This window comes from Lissotriton vulgaris, chromosome 2_1, assembly GCF_964263255.1.
Source record: "Lissotriton vulgaris chromosome 2_1, aLisVul1.2, whole genome shotgun sequence".
In the NCBI taxonomy this organism is placed as follows: Eukaryota; Metazoa; Chordata; class Amphibia; order Caudata; family Salamandridae; genus Lissotriton; species Lissotriton vulgaris.
The window spans coordinates 1,288,726,087-1,288,742,003 of record NC_141687.1 but is presented as its reverse complement, the minus strand read 5'-3'; the positions used below and the strand labels follow the sequence as shown (position 1 = coordinate 1,288,742,003).

The 15,917-nt window shown below is 39.2% G+C and overlaps 1 protein-coding gene across 1 annotated transcript in view; it reads right to left on the bottom strand.

The window, feature by feature from the left end:
• Nucleotides 1–15,917, bottom strand: part of LOC147732519 (carotenoid-cleaving dioxygenase, mitochondrial-like) — an 816,482-nt gene that overhangs the window by 543,756 nt on the left and 256,809 nt on the right. The window lies entirely within an intron of this gene.

The following is a 15,917-nucleotide window of genomic DNA, read 5'->3' as shown; positions in this document are numbered from 1 at the left end:
ACTCTAGCCCAATCTACCCCACTCCAATCCACCCCACCCCACCAAACAAATGTTTATCCATGCTGAACAACACCTACACTGGTATACATAATGGCTAAAACACATTGCCAAAGCCATTAGCTCTCACATAGGCGAGACCTATTGGATTTGTCAATGCTTTAAAAAAAGCTAGTGCCATGTTTTTGTTAGCACAAGCAAAATATGTTTGAATCAAACCTTCACCTCTGTGTTTCGCTTGAGTGATAGGGCTTGCAAATGAGCATGAATCAAAACATATTGAAAATAAGGAATAATTCACACTAATAACATAGTGCACGTTATATACATATGGCCTAAATCAATTATTATGTTAGGCCACAGCTACTATATTTTTTTTCTTTTTCCCCCTCCACTTAAGATTTATCTATACATTTCTCTTTGTGGTATACTTTATGACAGTTTGTGGTATGCATAATTTAGGTTCACAGTGCTGTTCCCTGTGTTTTGTCACTATACTGTCTCAAATAAAACACACATAATTTCCAATGCATATCGTGTCAGGGCCCTATTGCAGATAGTATTTAAAATGGTTATATGACGTTAGCACGAATTCCGTTGCAACGCATGCCTTTTCCACGCATGCGTTACCACGGAATTCGTTTTCCCCTCATCATCTTTACCACGTCGCTCTTACGTCGTAAAGAGGAAGCGGAAGTTTATTCCGCTTCCTCTCTTACGACGCTGTTTTCTTCGGCACGTCGGGATCGTTTTTTTATGGGGGGGGGAGATCCCCCCAACCCCCCTTTTTAATCCTACGTTTTTTTTTTTTTCGTGGTAGAGACGATCGTTGAAGGCATACGCGTTGGAAAGACGTTTACGTGGTAAGTGCCTCGTTGTAAACGTTACGCGTAGTACTGCCTTCGTTGTTAATGATGTTTCCCATTTAAAAAAGACATTCTTCGATGTTGTATTGTTACATGAATCATCCAGTTACTATGGAACTTTTGCGATGTCAATCACTGTGATGTCATCAGGGTTATGGTCTTGTGCCTCACTTCCTGGGAAAATTCAGGGTAAAAGGCCATAAGATACCACTTCCAGTTATGGTATTAATGTCAAAGAGTGTGTTATATCACATCCGCTACCCTGGAATTTTGGTGAATCTACATCCAGGTATGCCCCGCAGGGAAAGAAGCAACCATAAATGCAAGGACAAGTGAGTTTTAACACAAGTGAGTGAAGGAGTCAGAAGCTTGGGGAGCAGGAGAGAAGCAGACCTAGGAAAGGACACGAGTGAAAGGACAACCATTTAGGGGTGCAGGAGATATGCCAGTGAAATGGAAAAGATTTATAATCTAAAATACACTAACTTATTTGTGGCTTTATTATTACATTTGTATCTATTTTAAATAGATGATTAAGGCAGTCATGACTTTTTATTTCAACATTCTAACCTCCGCATTTTTTCCCCCAACTTACATATATATTGGACTACTTTGTGATAGTGTCGTCGGTGTACCGTTCTCTATTCATTTTTAAACAGCTTATTTTGTTTTGTGCAATAGCTGTATTTGTTTTGCGCAATGTAAAATTCTAAACTGAAGAAAGTCAAATATTTTTGATGCAGCTTAGGTATTTCGTGATATTACGCTCATCACTTCACAACCCCTAAATATGCCACTCTTCCACACTTTATCACACACACCACAACAAACGACCTACCTAAACAGTACTGTGACAATGAACACACATTTTGACATAACGTTATATACATTTAGATGAAACAATGTGCAGTGAAGCAGCAGACTTCGCCTTGCTGGGGTAAATTACATTCTCTGATTTCAAAATTATTCTTTATTCAGGAATGTCTATGTGCAGGACTTGATGTACTTTTAACATAATCTTCTGCTCGCTCACAGATGTAGACATGAAAAGGTGCACTTCATAACTGTCATTCCAATGGGGCCTGGAAAATCTCAACCAGAGCTGGAATTTGCCCGGTAGGCACATCTGAACATTGGTTCTTGTGGAAGCCTTACAAACAGAAACTGCACACAAAGTTCAAGAAGTTCAATGTATACGCAAGTGTTCCAAGAAATGTGTTGCAGTCTAGTTTTGAGACAATCCTCTGAAACCCATCCCAAACTTAGGTAATTGTGTTTCGTTAAGTTTCTTACATTTTACTCTTCAATCAGACTTACACCAGCCTTGGTTAAATGGTATAGCCTTTCTTTTTCGAAAGTTTCCTTCTGAGACTGAAGCAGTCCACGCAAGCTTTTGAGTCTTAGTACAGAGTAATCTACTTTGTGTTTTTTACCGGCCTGAGCTTTACGTTCAACTTCACTTATTTTTTATAGTTAATGGCTGGAGACCAAATGCCAAGCATCCCAATGAATATCCTAGTCGTTCCTTCAACAGCATCTAGGAATTGTAGTGGACAAAGGCCCAGATTAGCTCTGCTTCCGCCTGCCTTTAGCCTCTCCTCAGTGAAGTTCTAGGAAGATTCACCAAACCGCCTTTACTTCTTCAGCAGGGAGTAACTTTTCTCTTTCTATGCTTACCATCGAAATGTAAACTCTCTTTAGGTGGCTCTTATTAACATTTTGTATTTCATTAACAGTGTTAGTTTGTTTGAAATTCGCTTTACCTTTTTCATGTCTCCCAGTTCTGAAACTGGATGAATGATGTCAATCTATTTTTTCTCACATCTTATATGGGATGCAAAAGTCCTGATTTTAAGTTGAAAACTAGAATATAAGAAATAATGCAACTGTATCTGTATTAATTATAGTATCTGCAAGAATTAAGGGAAGCTCTCAATAGACAATCTATGCAACTTTAAGCACACCTTAAATTAAACAAGCATTGGCAAAGTCTCACCTTTCTGGCAAGCTTTTGGCTTTGTCAGTTGGGCGGGTGGTAAACGGGATGGCGGGTGGAGAGCAGGATGGTAAAGCTAATGTGAAGCTATCATAGTTACTAAGAATAGGTTTTTAGCTAGTCAAAGAAAGTAAACAACACAGTATGTAGAAAATAGCCTCATATGTGTTACTATTGTAGACAGCCTATGATTATTAGTAAAGGTAAACTTAGAATAATCACTTTCTTTAGAATCGCAATGAGTTCTCAAAAATAAGCCAATGTAGGTACATTTTCTAAGAAATAGTCTCAAAAGCTGTACTAAGTTAACCAAATACATATTTGTTTATTTATATCAAGTACTGCAGGGGATAAGCATCATTTCTTTTAAAAAAGATACTGGAGCAAAGTTAAGTATATACTTCGGGAATGCTGGCACGCCTTCCCTTGGAATCTTTCCTATTGTAAATTGCACCTATACTTGTTTTTTTGTATCTATTCCATGAAGAATCCATTTCTTGGACCCGCATTGTGTGTTCACATCAAAGCTCTGGCATGAGTGCAAAAGAAAAACAAATGTTTTTCCTGGTAAGTCGTGTCCATCAGAAAGGTGGGTGACTACAGTGTACTTTCATAGTTTAAAGCAACATGGTTGTTTGTTTTGCCTCAGCAAGGTGGCAGCAGATTTTTCTGAGCACCTCTCATGCCTTTGTTCGGATGTTCGTGCTTTTGCCTGGAGAAGATTTAAAGAAGGATCGTGCTTGTGGAGTGCTGTATCATAGTACTCTGTAAATGGCAGCAATGCCTCATGCGCTTGTTCCACTGAAACCTGGCAGGACAGCATCCCACAAAAAAACTGAGATGCAGGGGGAGGTGGCGGTGGGCATGCAGCAACACAGGAGGAGGTGGAAGGGACGGGCAAGTACCGCCAGGAGGCAAAAAGCAACAATGATTTAAAAAAAAAGTTATTTTGATGCACAGTGAATCGAAACTAGGTTTCAACGCTTCCTAAAGTACCTGCTTTGTGTCGACAGGCAGGACGAGTGGTAGGAAACTGAATTAATCAGTCTTGGTCCATGCTGGAAGAGACAGACACACAAACAGGAAGATAAGCGCACACAAAGTGACCAATGGGAAGCAAGGAAATGTAAGGGACAATGATGCAAACAAATGGTAAGCAACGGCTGGCTGCAAGCCCCTTACTGTATACAATATCTTGCAAACGCTAGTGCATGCCCTAGTAGCGCAACTGCTGTCACAGGAGACATCTAAAAACAACACTTGTTAGTCCCACGCAGGCATGTGAAGTGGGCTAAACAATGCAGTTAGTATTATATGTCTGTGACCGCCAACAAACAACGTTTGTGAGCATTCACAAAGATGTAGGTGACCCTAGAAATGGTTGGACATTTAAACCAGTAAAGTGCTAGAATTACTCCATTTACAGGATAAGAAGGAGAACGGACCTCTCCCATATATGGTTGAAGTAAATTGGAGGGCTTTTTCTACAAGGAAAAAAAGAGACAATATTCTGCTTTTGCACATTTAGCTGCTTTTTCCACTATGCAGAATTTACAATTCTCAACAGGGGAAATAGGAAGCCTTAAAACAGTTACATAACAGCAGCAATAGTGTGCCTCATACCTGCGCTTTGTTTGGGTTTCCAGATGTGTGAATTGGGAAAAAGTATAAAAATAATTCCACCAGAACATTTACACTTGCCTTTGTGAATCGAGCACAATAACATTTATGAGGTAGAATATTGAAAACTGATGATTTAGTACTCATTAATATCCCCCCTTTGCCCTTCAATTACCCTTTACATTGAATTACTTTTAGTGAGTCACCATCTAGGCATTCTGGGCATGATTTGCAGCTAAATGACCACATCTGTGTATCCCATAATTATCTGTGCGCCTTGCATAGATGTTGTGTTTTTTGGGGGATGCAGTAAATTCCAAGGAGAAGATCGCACAATCAACATTTCCTCTAGTCAGGACTTTAAGTGGGATGAATAACATGCAGGGTACATAAGGGGCAGGGCCTATATTTATAATTAAGGGCATGCCATGAACATATACGCTAAAATTCATATAGTGCCACCCTACCCACACATTTGCATAGAATCACAACTGAGATGGGCATATGAGACCATTGCTCTGTGCACTTTGCACCTATGGCAATGATTGAATGATTACTATACTAAACACCTTTTTGCCCCACGGACAAGCACAGATAGAAACTTGCACTGCCTTCAGCTCTACTATGTTGTGCCCGTTATTAAGACCAGAATGCGGGGAGTGGCTTCCGTGCAGCGCAAGATGGCGGCGGTCCCCTAAACTAGTCGCACCACAGAGACAAATATTATTTTATTGCTGCCTCTATCTGCGCCTGGTGGGTCTCAACCTGTTTTCCACCTCCCGGATACCTTCACCACAACTTTTGTTGGTATAGTACCGATAACCAGCATTTAACTGTCAGGAAGGCGTGGCTGTGAGTCCCTGTCAAACGTGAGCGGCAGCCATTTCGTGACTTTGGTCACAACATTTACATTTTGCAAGATCTTTCCACCTCTACCAATTCCAGAAAGAAATAATTCTTTGCTATGCGTTCTCAACTAAGACAATTGAATATTCATTATGGTATCTTGCATCCTTGTTTCTGTAAAATCACCTATGATTTCACTTCAAGAACTTTTGATGACCCTGCTAAATTAAAAGCATTTCTTCAGAATGTGTCATCTAACAACATGGACACTAATGTTTAACCTTCTTGAGTATTTGGTTTTTGCCGATCACTGATTAGTTTCTTCTACAGCTCTTACTTGTATGCCTTCTTTTTAATATCTTATTTCTCTCTCTGTTGCTCTTGCTTTGGTGCTGACTCGTCTCATGCTCATTTTAAATACTCTTTTTCTCAGATCTGGATTCTTATCCTTGATCTGTCTCTTTACTCTTCTATCCATTCTGTATTCTTTCTTCTTATTTTCTCTATGATCATGTGAGTGCTTATGTCTTTTCTTTTTTTCTGTTCACCTTATTTCAATGTCTCATTATCGTTAACATATGGTGTCTTATTCTTTTTGTTTTTGCAGCTTGTCATCCTGGTTCCTTGTTTTTACCCCCCAACATGTTTAATGTTGTCTCGTGAAACGTTTGTGGTCTGGGGCATCCTGTCAAGCATAAAAAGGTTGTTTCTCATTTATCAAAACTTAACTCAATTATTGCTTTTTTACAGGAAACTAATTGTAATGAAGTTCAATCACCTAAGTTGAAGCATCAGTGGGTTGGCCAAGTTGTTTTTCTCCAGCTATTGATCGCAAAGGGGGTGTTGCCATTTTGTGTCATAAGTCGTTAAATGTACAAATTCTATCTACTGAATGCAACACAAATGGACAATGGGTATTGCTTAATGCCATTATATACAACAACCAAATTAATTTTTTTAATATCTCCTGCCCTGTAAAACATGACAATGAATTCTGGCATAGTTTTAAATTAAAGCTGGCTTCCATTTACAATCCTAATACTCTTGTTGCTGGGGATTTTAATGAATAATTAGATCCCTTTACAGACAGGAATTCCAAGTGTAAATTTGAAGAACCTGATAAATCCCATAAAGCATTCCAACCCGCTATCACGAGTCATCCATTTTTCGATGTATGGAAAACTTGTAACCCTCATATATATATGAGTTTACGTTTTGTTCTAATGTTCACCATACTATGACCAGAATTGATTATATTTTAGTTTGTAAATCCTTACTCACATCCATTCAATAATAAGAATTTGGTTCTATTTTATTGCCCCTGTTTTATCTTCTTTTGATTTATCTTTCAATAACTCTAAACATAGTTGTTAGAGATTTAATAACTCCCTATTGTTGAATCATTTATTAAGGAATTTGTTTAATTTTAAACATCCCAATGACACTTCCATTCCTAACAACTGGGATGCTTTTAAAGCTTCTTGTAGGGCTTAAACTATTGCTTACTAAGCCACAAAAAAAGAAGGTAAAATCCCAATACCTTTTTAACTCTTCAACATATTAAAACTCTAGAGCATACTTACTTCACTTCTAAATCCTCCATTTTGCATGAATTGATTAAAGCCAAGTCTACCCTCAATAAACTTGCTACCAATGATACATGTAATATCCTTCTCAAAGTTAAATCAAAATTTCACGGAGGTCAAAATAAAAGCTGGTAAAATGCTGGCCAATTATTTGAAAATGAAATTGGAACAGAAAAATATTGGCCCTATTCGTAATAAACTTACCAATAATATTGTAGCCTCTCACCTAGATATTACCAATGCCTTTCAATTTTACTATGAATCACTATATACAGATGGACCATTCCTTCAGAACATGCCAAGTAATCTTTTTTTGCTGGGGTTCCCACCTCCCCCTCTTTTCCTGATATTTTTAATGCTCTTGGAAGTGATACAACTCTCCAAAGAGGTTATTGATGCTATCAAGTTTTTAAAGAAATCCAACGCCACTGGTCTAGAAGGCTTCTCGGTTGAATTACTATCTTCCTTTTATTTATTTTTTGCCCCTAAGTTACTTGAGCTTTTTAACCCTTTCAAAAAAATTATTTTCAAAGGTCAATGGTTCCTTTTTAGAAGCCCTTATTGTCCTGATCCCCAAAGCTGAAAAGGACCCTACCCTCTGTAAAACGTATATTACATTTTTTTGTTATTTAATCATGATTGTAAAATATTTGTGAAGGTTTTAGCATCCCGACCGGAAGATGTTATTCCTCTTGTCAAATCTTACCAATCTGCTTTTATTAAGGGCAATGACAGAGTGTTCTCAAACATTATCGCAATTGGAAAGAAATTCCACTCTCCCCTTGTAGCCTTATGCCTTGATGCCGAAAGGGCATTTCACCGTATTAATTTGCAATTTATGTTCACTACCCTTCACTGGTTTGCTTTTGGCCCTAAATTTAATTAATCCATAAAACTATAATACTCTGACCCTCGTGCTAAAGTTTTTGTTAATGTTCGTTTTTTCCATTATTTTAATTTGCATAGAGGCACGAGGCAAGGTTGTCCTCTCTCTCCCTTGCTCTCCATTCTCTGTTTAGAACCATTCCTTGAACTTATTTGTTGTAACCCCCTCATATCTGGATTTAAAGACAACTCCCTTGAAATTAAGCTTTCGGCTTACGCTGACGATATTTTGATTTATAAATCTAATCCTCTCACCTCTTTAGATCCCCTTTTGCAAGGGATCAATTTATACTCTTCGGTTCTAAAATACATTTCTCCAAAACTGAGATTTTGCCATTAAATTCTCTATGCTATTGCAACAGGTTTGCTAACACAAATATTGCATGGTGCTCTTCCAAAATTAAATACCTGAGTGTTTGGTTTTCTCTCACTATTTCTAATGTGCTTATCCATAATATCTAAATCTTAAAATTAAGAATTCTTCCTGGTCTCCTCTTCACTTATCTTGGTGAGGCAGATTGGATACCATCAAAATGATTATCGTACCACATGTTGTTTACATACTTTTTTGTTACCTTTCAAAATTCCCAATTATTATTTTTCACAGATTACCTTTATTTGTGCAAACATTTTTGGGAATAATAAATGTGCCTGTATTGCTTTATCTAAACTGATTCGCCCCAAGAATCAAGGTGGTATACGGGTCTCAGATTTTAAACTATATCATACTGCTTTTTTAATGACAATTTTATGCATTGACTATACTTTCAAAAATCCCCCATAACACAATGAATTATTTTTTAATGTTCTCTATTATATGATTTTTGGTTTAATTATGTAATTGTTATGTCTAACTGTACTTTTATTTCAAAAAACCGTATTTTAAAATATTTTCAACATTTGATGCACACAATATTTACTGGTGGTTCTGATTTTTATCAGTCTTTTCTGGCATCATCCATTTGGTATAATACATTTGTTGAATTTCATCATAATTCATTTTACATCAAGCACTGGAAAGAAAATGGTATTTTATATGTTTATCATATGGTTTCACATAACTCTATGATACCTTTTTCTCAACTACAAGTGCAATATTATTTACCCAACTCTAGCTTGAAAGAATATACTCAATTATCATTAGTTCTTCAATCCTTTTTAAGGAATAATACATTTCCTCCCAATTCTATACTGTTCATTCCCTTGACACCATTATACAACATGGATCATCATTCAACTCCCAAAGCCTCATCATTCATATATAGGATTTTATTAACAGCTTTTTCTGTCAGACTTTAAACCTCATTTTGAACTATTATGAGAAAAGACCTTTCGATATAATTTTCCGTACATCAGTGGTTAAACTAAGGCTTAACAATTTCAACAACTCAAAAGCTGTTAATATGACCCAATATTTATTTTTTGCTTATAACAGAGCTATTATCACTTCCACCTGTATCCATAACATTGATCCTACTACTTCCTCATTATGTTGGTCCTGTTCTTCTTCAAATGGTACTTTAATGTATCTACTATATTATTGTCCTCATGTGTTTACTTTTTGGAAATCTATTTGGTCTAAATGTTTATAGATTTTTAAATGTAATATTCCACTATCAACTCAGAATGTTTTCTTCCATCTATATCAGCTGTCAGCTGATTTTGACAATCTTTCACCCGTCTGTATTATTTGATCTCTTTATTTCACTTGCTTTTAAGGTATACTTTCTTGTTGGAGAGATACTTCTAAACTATGTATGTTAACATGGTGGAATCTTCTTTATGATGAGCATAGAATATCTACTGTTTCTTCATCCTCTTTAATTAAAAAAATAAAATCTGATTTATATTGGCAACCTTTCCTCCTTTTCTGTTTTCACACACACACCCACACACACCTATGTTCTAATTCTCATATTTCCACTCTTACTTTTGTTTCCTTCTTCTTTCCTCCCTACTTTCTATTCCTATTTCTTCCCCCTTTCCCTCCTCTTACACTTCTTTTTCTTTTTCATAATAAAAGGAAAAATGTAAGTTGTTATTTCCTTCGCTTTTAATATTAGACTGCGTTTAATAATTTTTATGTTTGTTATAGTTTGACTAACAGTTATAATGCTCTGTAATATATACCATTGTCTTATCCTTTTTTGTTATGTATAGTTACTGCATTCTCGATTTAAAAAATATTTAACATTAAAAAAAAGAAGACCTGGATGCGACTCAATCTAAATTATGCTCTAGACAAGAATAATATGATGCCTGAAAAAAACGTAACTCAACATCCTGGAAAAACCAAACACTTATGGACAATGCAAGATAAACTAAAGCATGTGAAAATAAGTAGAAATGACATGCATTACTTTAACAGCTTTTCACACTCATTTGTTCAGAAATCGATGAACATTTTTGCATGAAAATATAAAGACATGAATATAGGGCCTGAAAGGGACCCTTTTCAATGACCGTTTTAAATTACTACTGGGTCTGAGACCTAGAGGGACTGGCCCACTTAAAGCCCTGCGTCTAGTAGTACTTATGAAGATTGCCTATCAGAAAACACAATTCCATTCCACTACTTTTCTCTACATGAAAAAACATTTTATCTGTGGAGGAATATCTGCATGTGTGTGTGTGTCCGTGTGTGTGATCTACCATTTTCACAACTAATCATTCAGCACACAATTGAGAAAGCAAAATCTATTGGAAAGCTTTGTGAATACTGTCAACCAGCAGGCATTGTGTGGATTATCCTCAGTAAAACGTTTCACCAAGACATACACTTATCTACCAATCCTTATTCACAGAATCGTAGTCTGCACTGGGAAAGCAGAGGTTACACTTTTCGACTTAATTTTTTTCCTTTGGTGCACAGAAAGTTCTATGAATTGGGCCCACAGACTCAATGTGTACAGAGTTTAAAGGCAAGTTTAAACATCCTGGTCTCTTGTGAAGATTAAAGTAACCAAGCACATGCCTCAACTCATTTCAAACGACATGCAAGCACCTGGAAGAGGTACATTACATTTAAAGGCGGTGGCTAACCCACGTTTTGAAATAAAAGCCCTTTCACTAAAGGCTTGCATATTGTTCCTGCAACACAAAACAGCTTAATCCTACAAAGTCTCACAAACGCCAGCTTTCATCAACCTTGAGTACAATTTCCACATTAGAAACCACTTACTCACCACTGCACCATAGCACAAAACTGGTTATAACACAAAACAGACTATTTTTCCTTGTGTGCTACCGATGAGTTCATGGATGTGAAACCCTTTGAAGATCTTGTGCTGTGCACATTTTAAACACTGCTGCAAAAGAGTTTAGCAACTTTTAATGCAGCGCTGCGGTGCATAAAGGATAGTATGTCATGTATAAAATGATTCAATCAGGCAAACACTTGCCCAGATTGTACGTGAACTCATGTTTTCTTTGTGGTACATTTGGATTAAAGAGGGCTTGGGGCTTATCCTGTGGAAAAAAATAGAGCCGGGAATAATTTCTGTTACCTCAGCATTATCGTACAGAATTTCAGTAATTTCACGCTACTACTGTTATATGATATTCCTGCAATTACGCTATTACACCCAGCGGCAGTTTCTGCCATAGGGCGCTGGGGCATTGCCATTAATATTCTGGTCCCCCATTCAATTTGCATGTATAATAAAACGCTCACACTGACTCTCAATCATGACTACTATTGTATTATTATTTTTATTTGCAGGAAGCGGCCCGCAGCAGTCAACATTTCTGAAGGGGGTTGGAGCTTCAGTCACAGACATGTGACATCATCATAGGAATGGTGATGGGTGTCAGTAAGCGCACAGCACAAGTGCGCATGTCAGGTTGGGCGAAGAATTTCTCTGGTCAGCCTGACATGCACACTAGAGGCTAGCTCCAGATCTCCTAATGAGCGGTGGGTTTACCTCGGCCTGCGAGTCACGGGCCATGTAACCCCGTATGCTCCATCTCTCCCTATTCAAGGCACACCCAGAAGATACCGAGCTATCACCAGCGCGGAACTACCCCAGTGGGAGAAGGCGGGTATTCTAACATTAGGGGACTTATATAGCGACGGACAACTCTTGCCATTCAATACACTTGCTGAAGATTTGGGCCTACCCTGGGGTCAGTTCTTATTACATGCAGCCGTGACTCGCACACTGCAAGCAACATGGGGTAATGTTGCGCAGGAGCAGGCCACGCATCTGACTATGCAAAATCTACATGAATTGGTTGCGGGTCGCCATCTAGTTAGATGGTTTGCAGAATCATTAAGGGTGTACACAGTGCCCTGACAGAATCCCTTCGCGCCTACTGGGATACGGATCTGCGGCATCCTAGCACTGAAACTGAATGGGAGGATATCCTCAAGAGCCCTACCCGTATCCCCCGCAATGCCAGGTTTCGGCTCATCCAGTACCATATAGTACATAGGGCTTACTTGACCCCAGCCAAAATAAATAAATACTTTAATTACACTGACGTCAGCTGCCCAAGATTTGGTGAGGCAGGCGGGGACTTACTACATATCATTTACATGCAATCATTTTGGGGAGCAGTCACCAGAAGTCTAGCACAATGCACAGAGCTCACGCTCAGCTGGTCGTGGGAGGTGTGCATCTTGGGATTATACCAGAGGTCTAGTAAATATAAAGTGACATCCCGCTATATAGACTTAGGGCTTATAGTAGCCAAGCGCCTACTCAAGCGGCGATGGAAATCCCCGGAACCCCCACAGACGAAATCCTGGTTCCAGTCGCTACTTTGCTGGCCGCAAGCGGAGAGCATAGCATAACGTCAGGAAGGCGTGATAGGCATTGGGAAGCAGCCGCTGGTGATGAAGTGTAATCAGATAGCACACCTGAGTGAGGGGCTAGCTAGTATCTGACGGACAGGCTGAAATGCGCAAGTTTATGCATACGTCACAGGCTCAGTGCTATGAGCTGAGTGGCAGGAGCTGTGCCCCTGCTGACATTTACCCAGGCCAAAGAGAACAACATAAGACAGACACCTGTTGTGCAGTGAGAACCTCGGTCCGGGCATGCATCTAGGGAAACACATAGCTGTGTGTGACGCACAAGTGAATAGATAAGCAGCATGGTAATATGTTATAGAACATGAATATGTTATAGAATATGAACCTTCCCTCCAGAGTGTCAGCGAAACCTGCCATCAAGGCCCTGCACTGGCTCCCCGTGCGCCAAAGGGTGGAATTCAAAGCCATGTGCACGGCTTACAAACTGATCAATGGAGGTGGCCCTTCGATCCTCAGCGATCTGGTTGCCCCTTATAAAGCACCCAGATCCCTGCGGTCCGAGAATGAGCACCTAGCCAACATCCCCAAATTTAAAAAGACACGCACTGGAGGTCGACGCTTCTCCGTGAAAGCTTCCACTGGATGGAACTCCCTCCCACGTACCCTTAGACTGGAATCCAATTACTTGATTTTCAGAAAAAAACTGAAAACACTTCTATTCCCTAAATAATGTCATCCCCCTCCTTTCCTCCCTCTCATCTGGACAACAAATCTTTATAGCGCGGGGATGCCCTTGGGTCACCAGGCGCTTTATAAATCGTTAAATAAATAATAAATAAAATAAGGCGCTACCATTATTATTTCAGCTCTGAGAGAGGGCATAAATGTGTTATTCACCCTGTTAAATCAATGTTATGTTGTAAACAGTTTAAAGTCTTAACGGAAACATACTGAGATGTACGGTCGCTCAGGTTAACTATTGTTGTTAAAAAGTGCATTGTGATGTAACTATATGACCTGACGCACACCATAAAATGGAAAATCAATAAATACATTTAAATACATTTAAACAAAAAAAATTAGCAGTGAGTGCCCTTGCTCAAGCCAATTCTTGCGCTGCACGGGAGCATCGTCTGGATTGGTTGAAAGACATGGTTGCCGGGTGCAGTTTTACCCATCATCAGCCAGGCTAGCCTGACTACAGTGGCATGGAGAGCACAGGACCCACATCTGGCATACCCGTTCCACTCTAGGTGACAAATGCAAAATGAACAATTGATGGACAGAATACTGAACAATGTCATAATTCACCCCAGTACAGAGAGCTGTGCCTAAATCCATCGTTTTTTTGCTCCCAATGCAATGCCAGTTTAAACCTCGCCATATGCAAATCAGTCTTGACCCTGTTCCCCATGGGATCAACCAGTCCGAACTGCCAAGCCAGGTCTTCCCTGAACTGGAGACAAGCATCCTAGGACCGGTTTCAGGATTTCTGCCCTCATCAGCTAGGCTAGCTTGACTCCAGTGGCATGGAGAGCACGCGACCCACGTCTGAGAATACCCGTCCCACTCTGGGTGACAAGTGCAAAAAGAACAATTCATGGACAGAATGCTGAACAATGGCATACAATCACCCCAGTCCAGAGATCTGGGCCTAAAGCCATCGTTTTTTTGCTCCCCATGCCATTCCAGTTTAGACCCAGTCATATGGAAATCAGTCTTAACCCTGTTCCCCATGGGAACAGTACAGTCCGAATTGCCAAGCCAGGTCCTTCCTGGACTGCAAACAAGCATCCTAGGACCGATTTCAGGGTTTGCCATATTTTATTTCCAGCCCAGCCTAAGGAGTACATGGCTACAGTGTAGAGAAGGAAGTTCCAAGGTAAAATATAGTTTTGGCTCGTCCGGTGTTGGGCCACTTGACTGTAGCTTTCATACCTGGTGTAATAGTAGGACACACATGCCTATCAAACCATCATTCATCTTTCTTAAAGGAATGTGAGAAAAGGTTTAGCTGCAGAAATATTAAAAAAAATACATAGAAAGAGACAAAACCCTTATAAATTCTAAAGGTGGACTTGGATAAACGAAGAGAACAACCCATTTAAAGTATATTTTTGGAAAAACAGCGAGCTCATCTAAGTCTTTTACATAATTACAGTAAAGAGTGAAGTAGTTCTCGCGATAAGAGAGCTTGTGCTCCACATTTTAGGCCGAGCCTACCAGACAGCACAAGCTGTCTGGCTGCAAAAGACCTATTGTAGGATTAGAACTCCTAGGGCTTACAGCACACTAATTGCAAACTAGTGGTGGGCTTTACAGTCACTCACACGTACTTGCTTTTATTCAATGTATTTCCATTTTGCTTAAGGACAGTGCATGTATTTTACAGCTCCCTCCCTCGTGTGTTTCTCCCCCAGACAAATACCTGCCTTCATGCTCCAAGTCGCTGTATCTCTCATACTGCAAGATGTCTGGCGTGGGCCTCTTTTTCCCATCAAACTCCCACCTTCACTTGCGCTCAAATAGGAAAATCCTCTCATTTTTAAAATCTTAGTGAGTAAAAGTAACCAGCACTTGACAATGCCTATCATTGAATTGCCAATGCCAGCACTGAAACTAGGGTTCCAAAGGAACTCCTTATCACCTGAAATGATTTTCCCAGCCATCGCTAGACTTTGGCATATTATGTATCTATTTGGCTGACTAAATTGTTTTATTTTTCTTTTCAGCACCTGGTAAAGCCTGACAAACTTCACCTATTATTTGGGGAAAGAACAAGAGTCCCTAACCTCTTTTGCTGTTCTTTGACCTCTACAACACAACAACCCCAGAGTTTAAGGTAAGAAAACTGATGCTATATTTTTTTTTACATAGCAGCTAAGGGCTATGTATGTGGTCTACATGGGGGTGAGTTGGGTGCAAATCAGTGGCAATTTGAGGCATGGAACTGTGTAATAAATATTAAAATATATATTTGAATGTTGAGAGCTCCACTGAAGACAATGAATCGGTTCAGGGATAATAACAGCTGGTGTAAGCCTACTGTTTCAACATAATTCCAAAATATGTCTTTATGTTGTCCCCTTTTCAATTTCGAACATTCTACCCTTAGTGGATGGAATGTAATAGCCTTATAGCCCTGCTACCTGGGGAGATAATGGTTGTTAAAGGCACTATCCCTTGCCTTGGTATAGGCCCTCACCTGTGGCTCGAGATATGTCTGTTTCAGGCTTTCAGGCTTTAAGGCTATATTTTTAACAGTCATATTGAGCAAAGAGGAGCTGTTGGGTAAATATTGTGATAATGCACAAAATATGTATTTATACAGAAATTTGATGTGTTTGCATGAATACAGTAGAGCA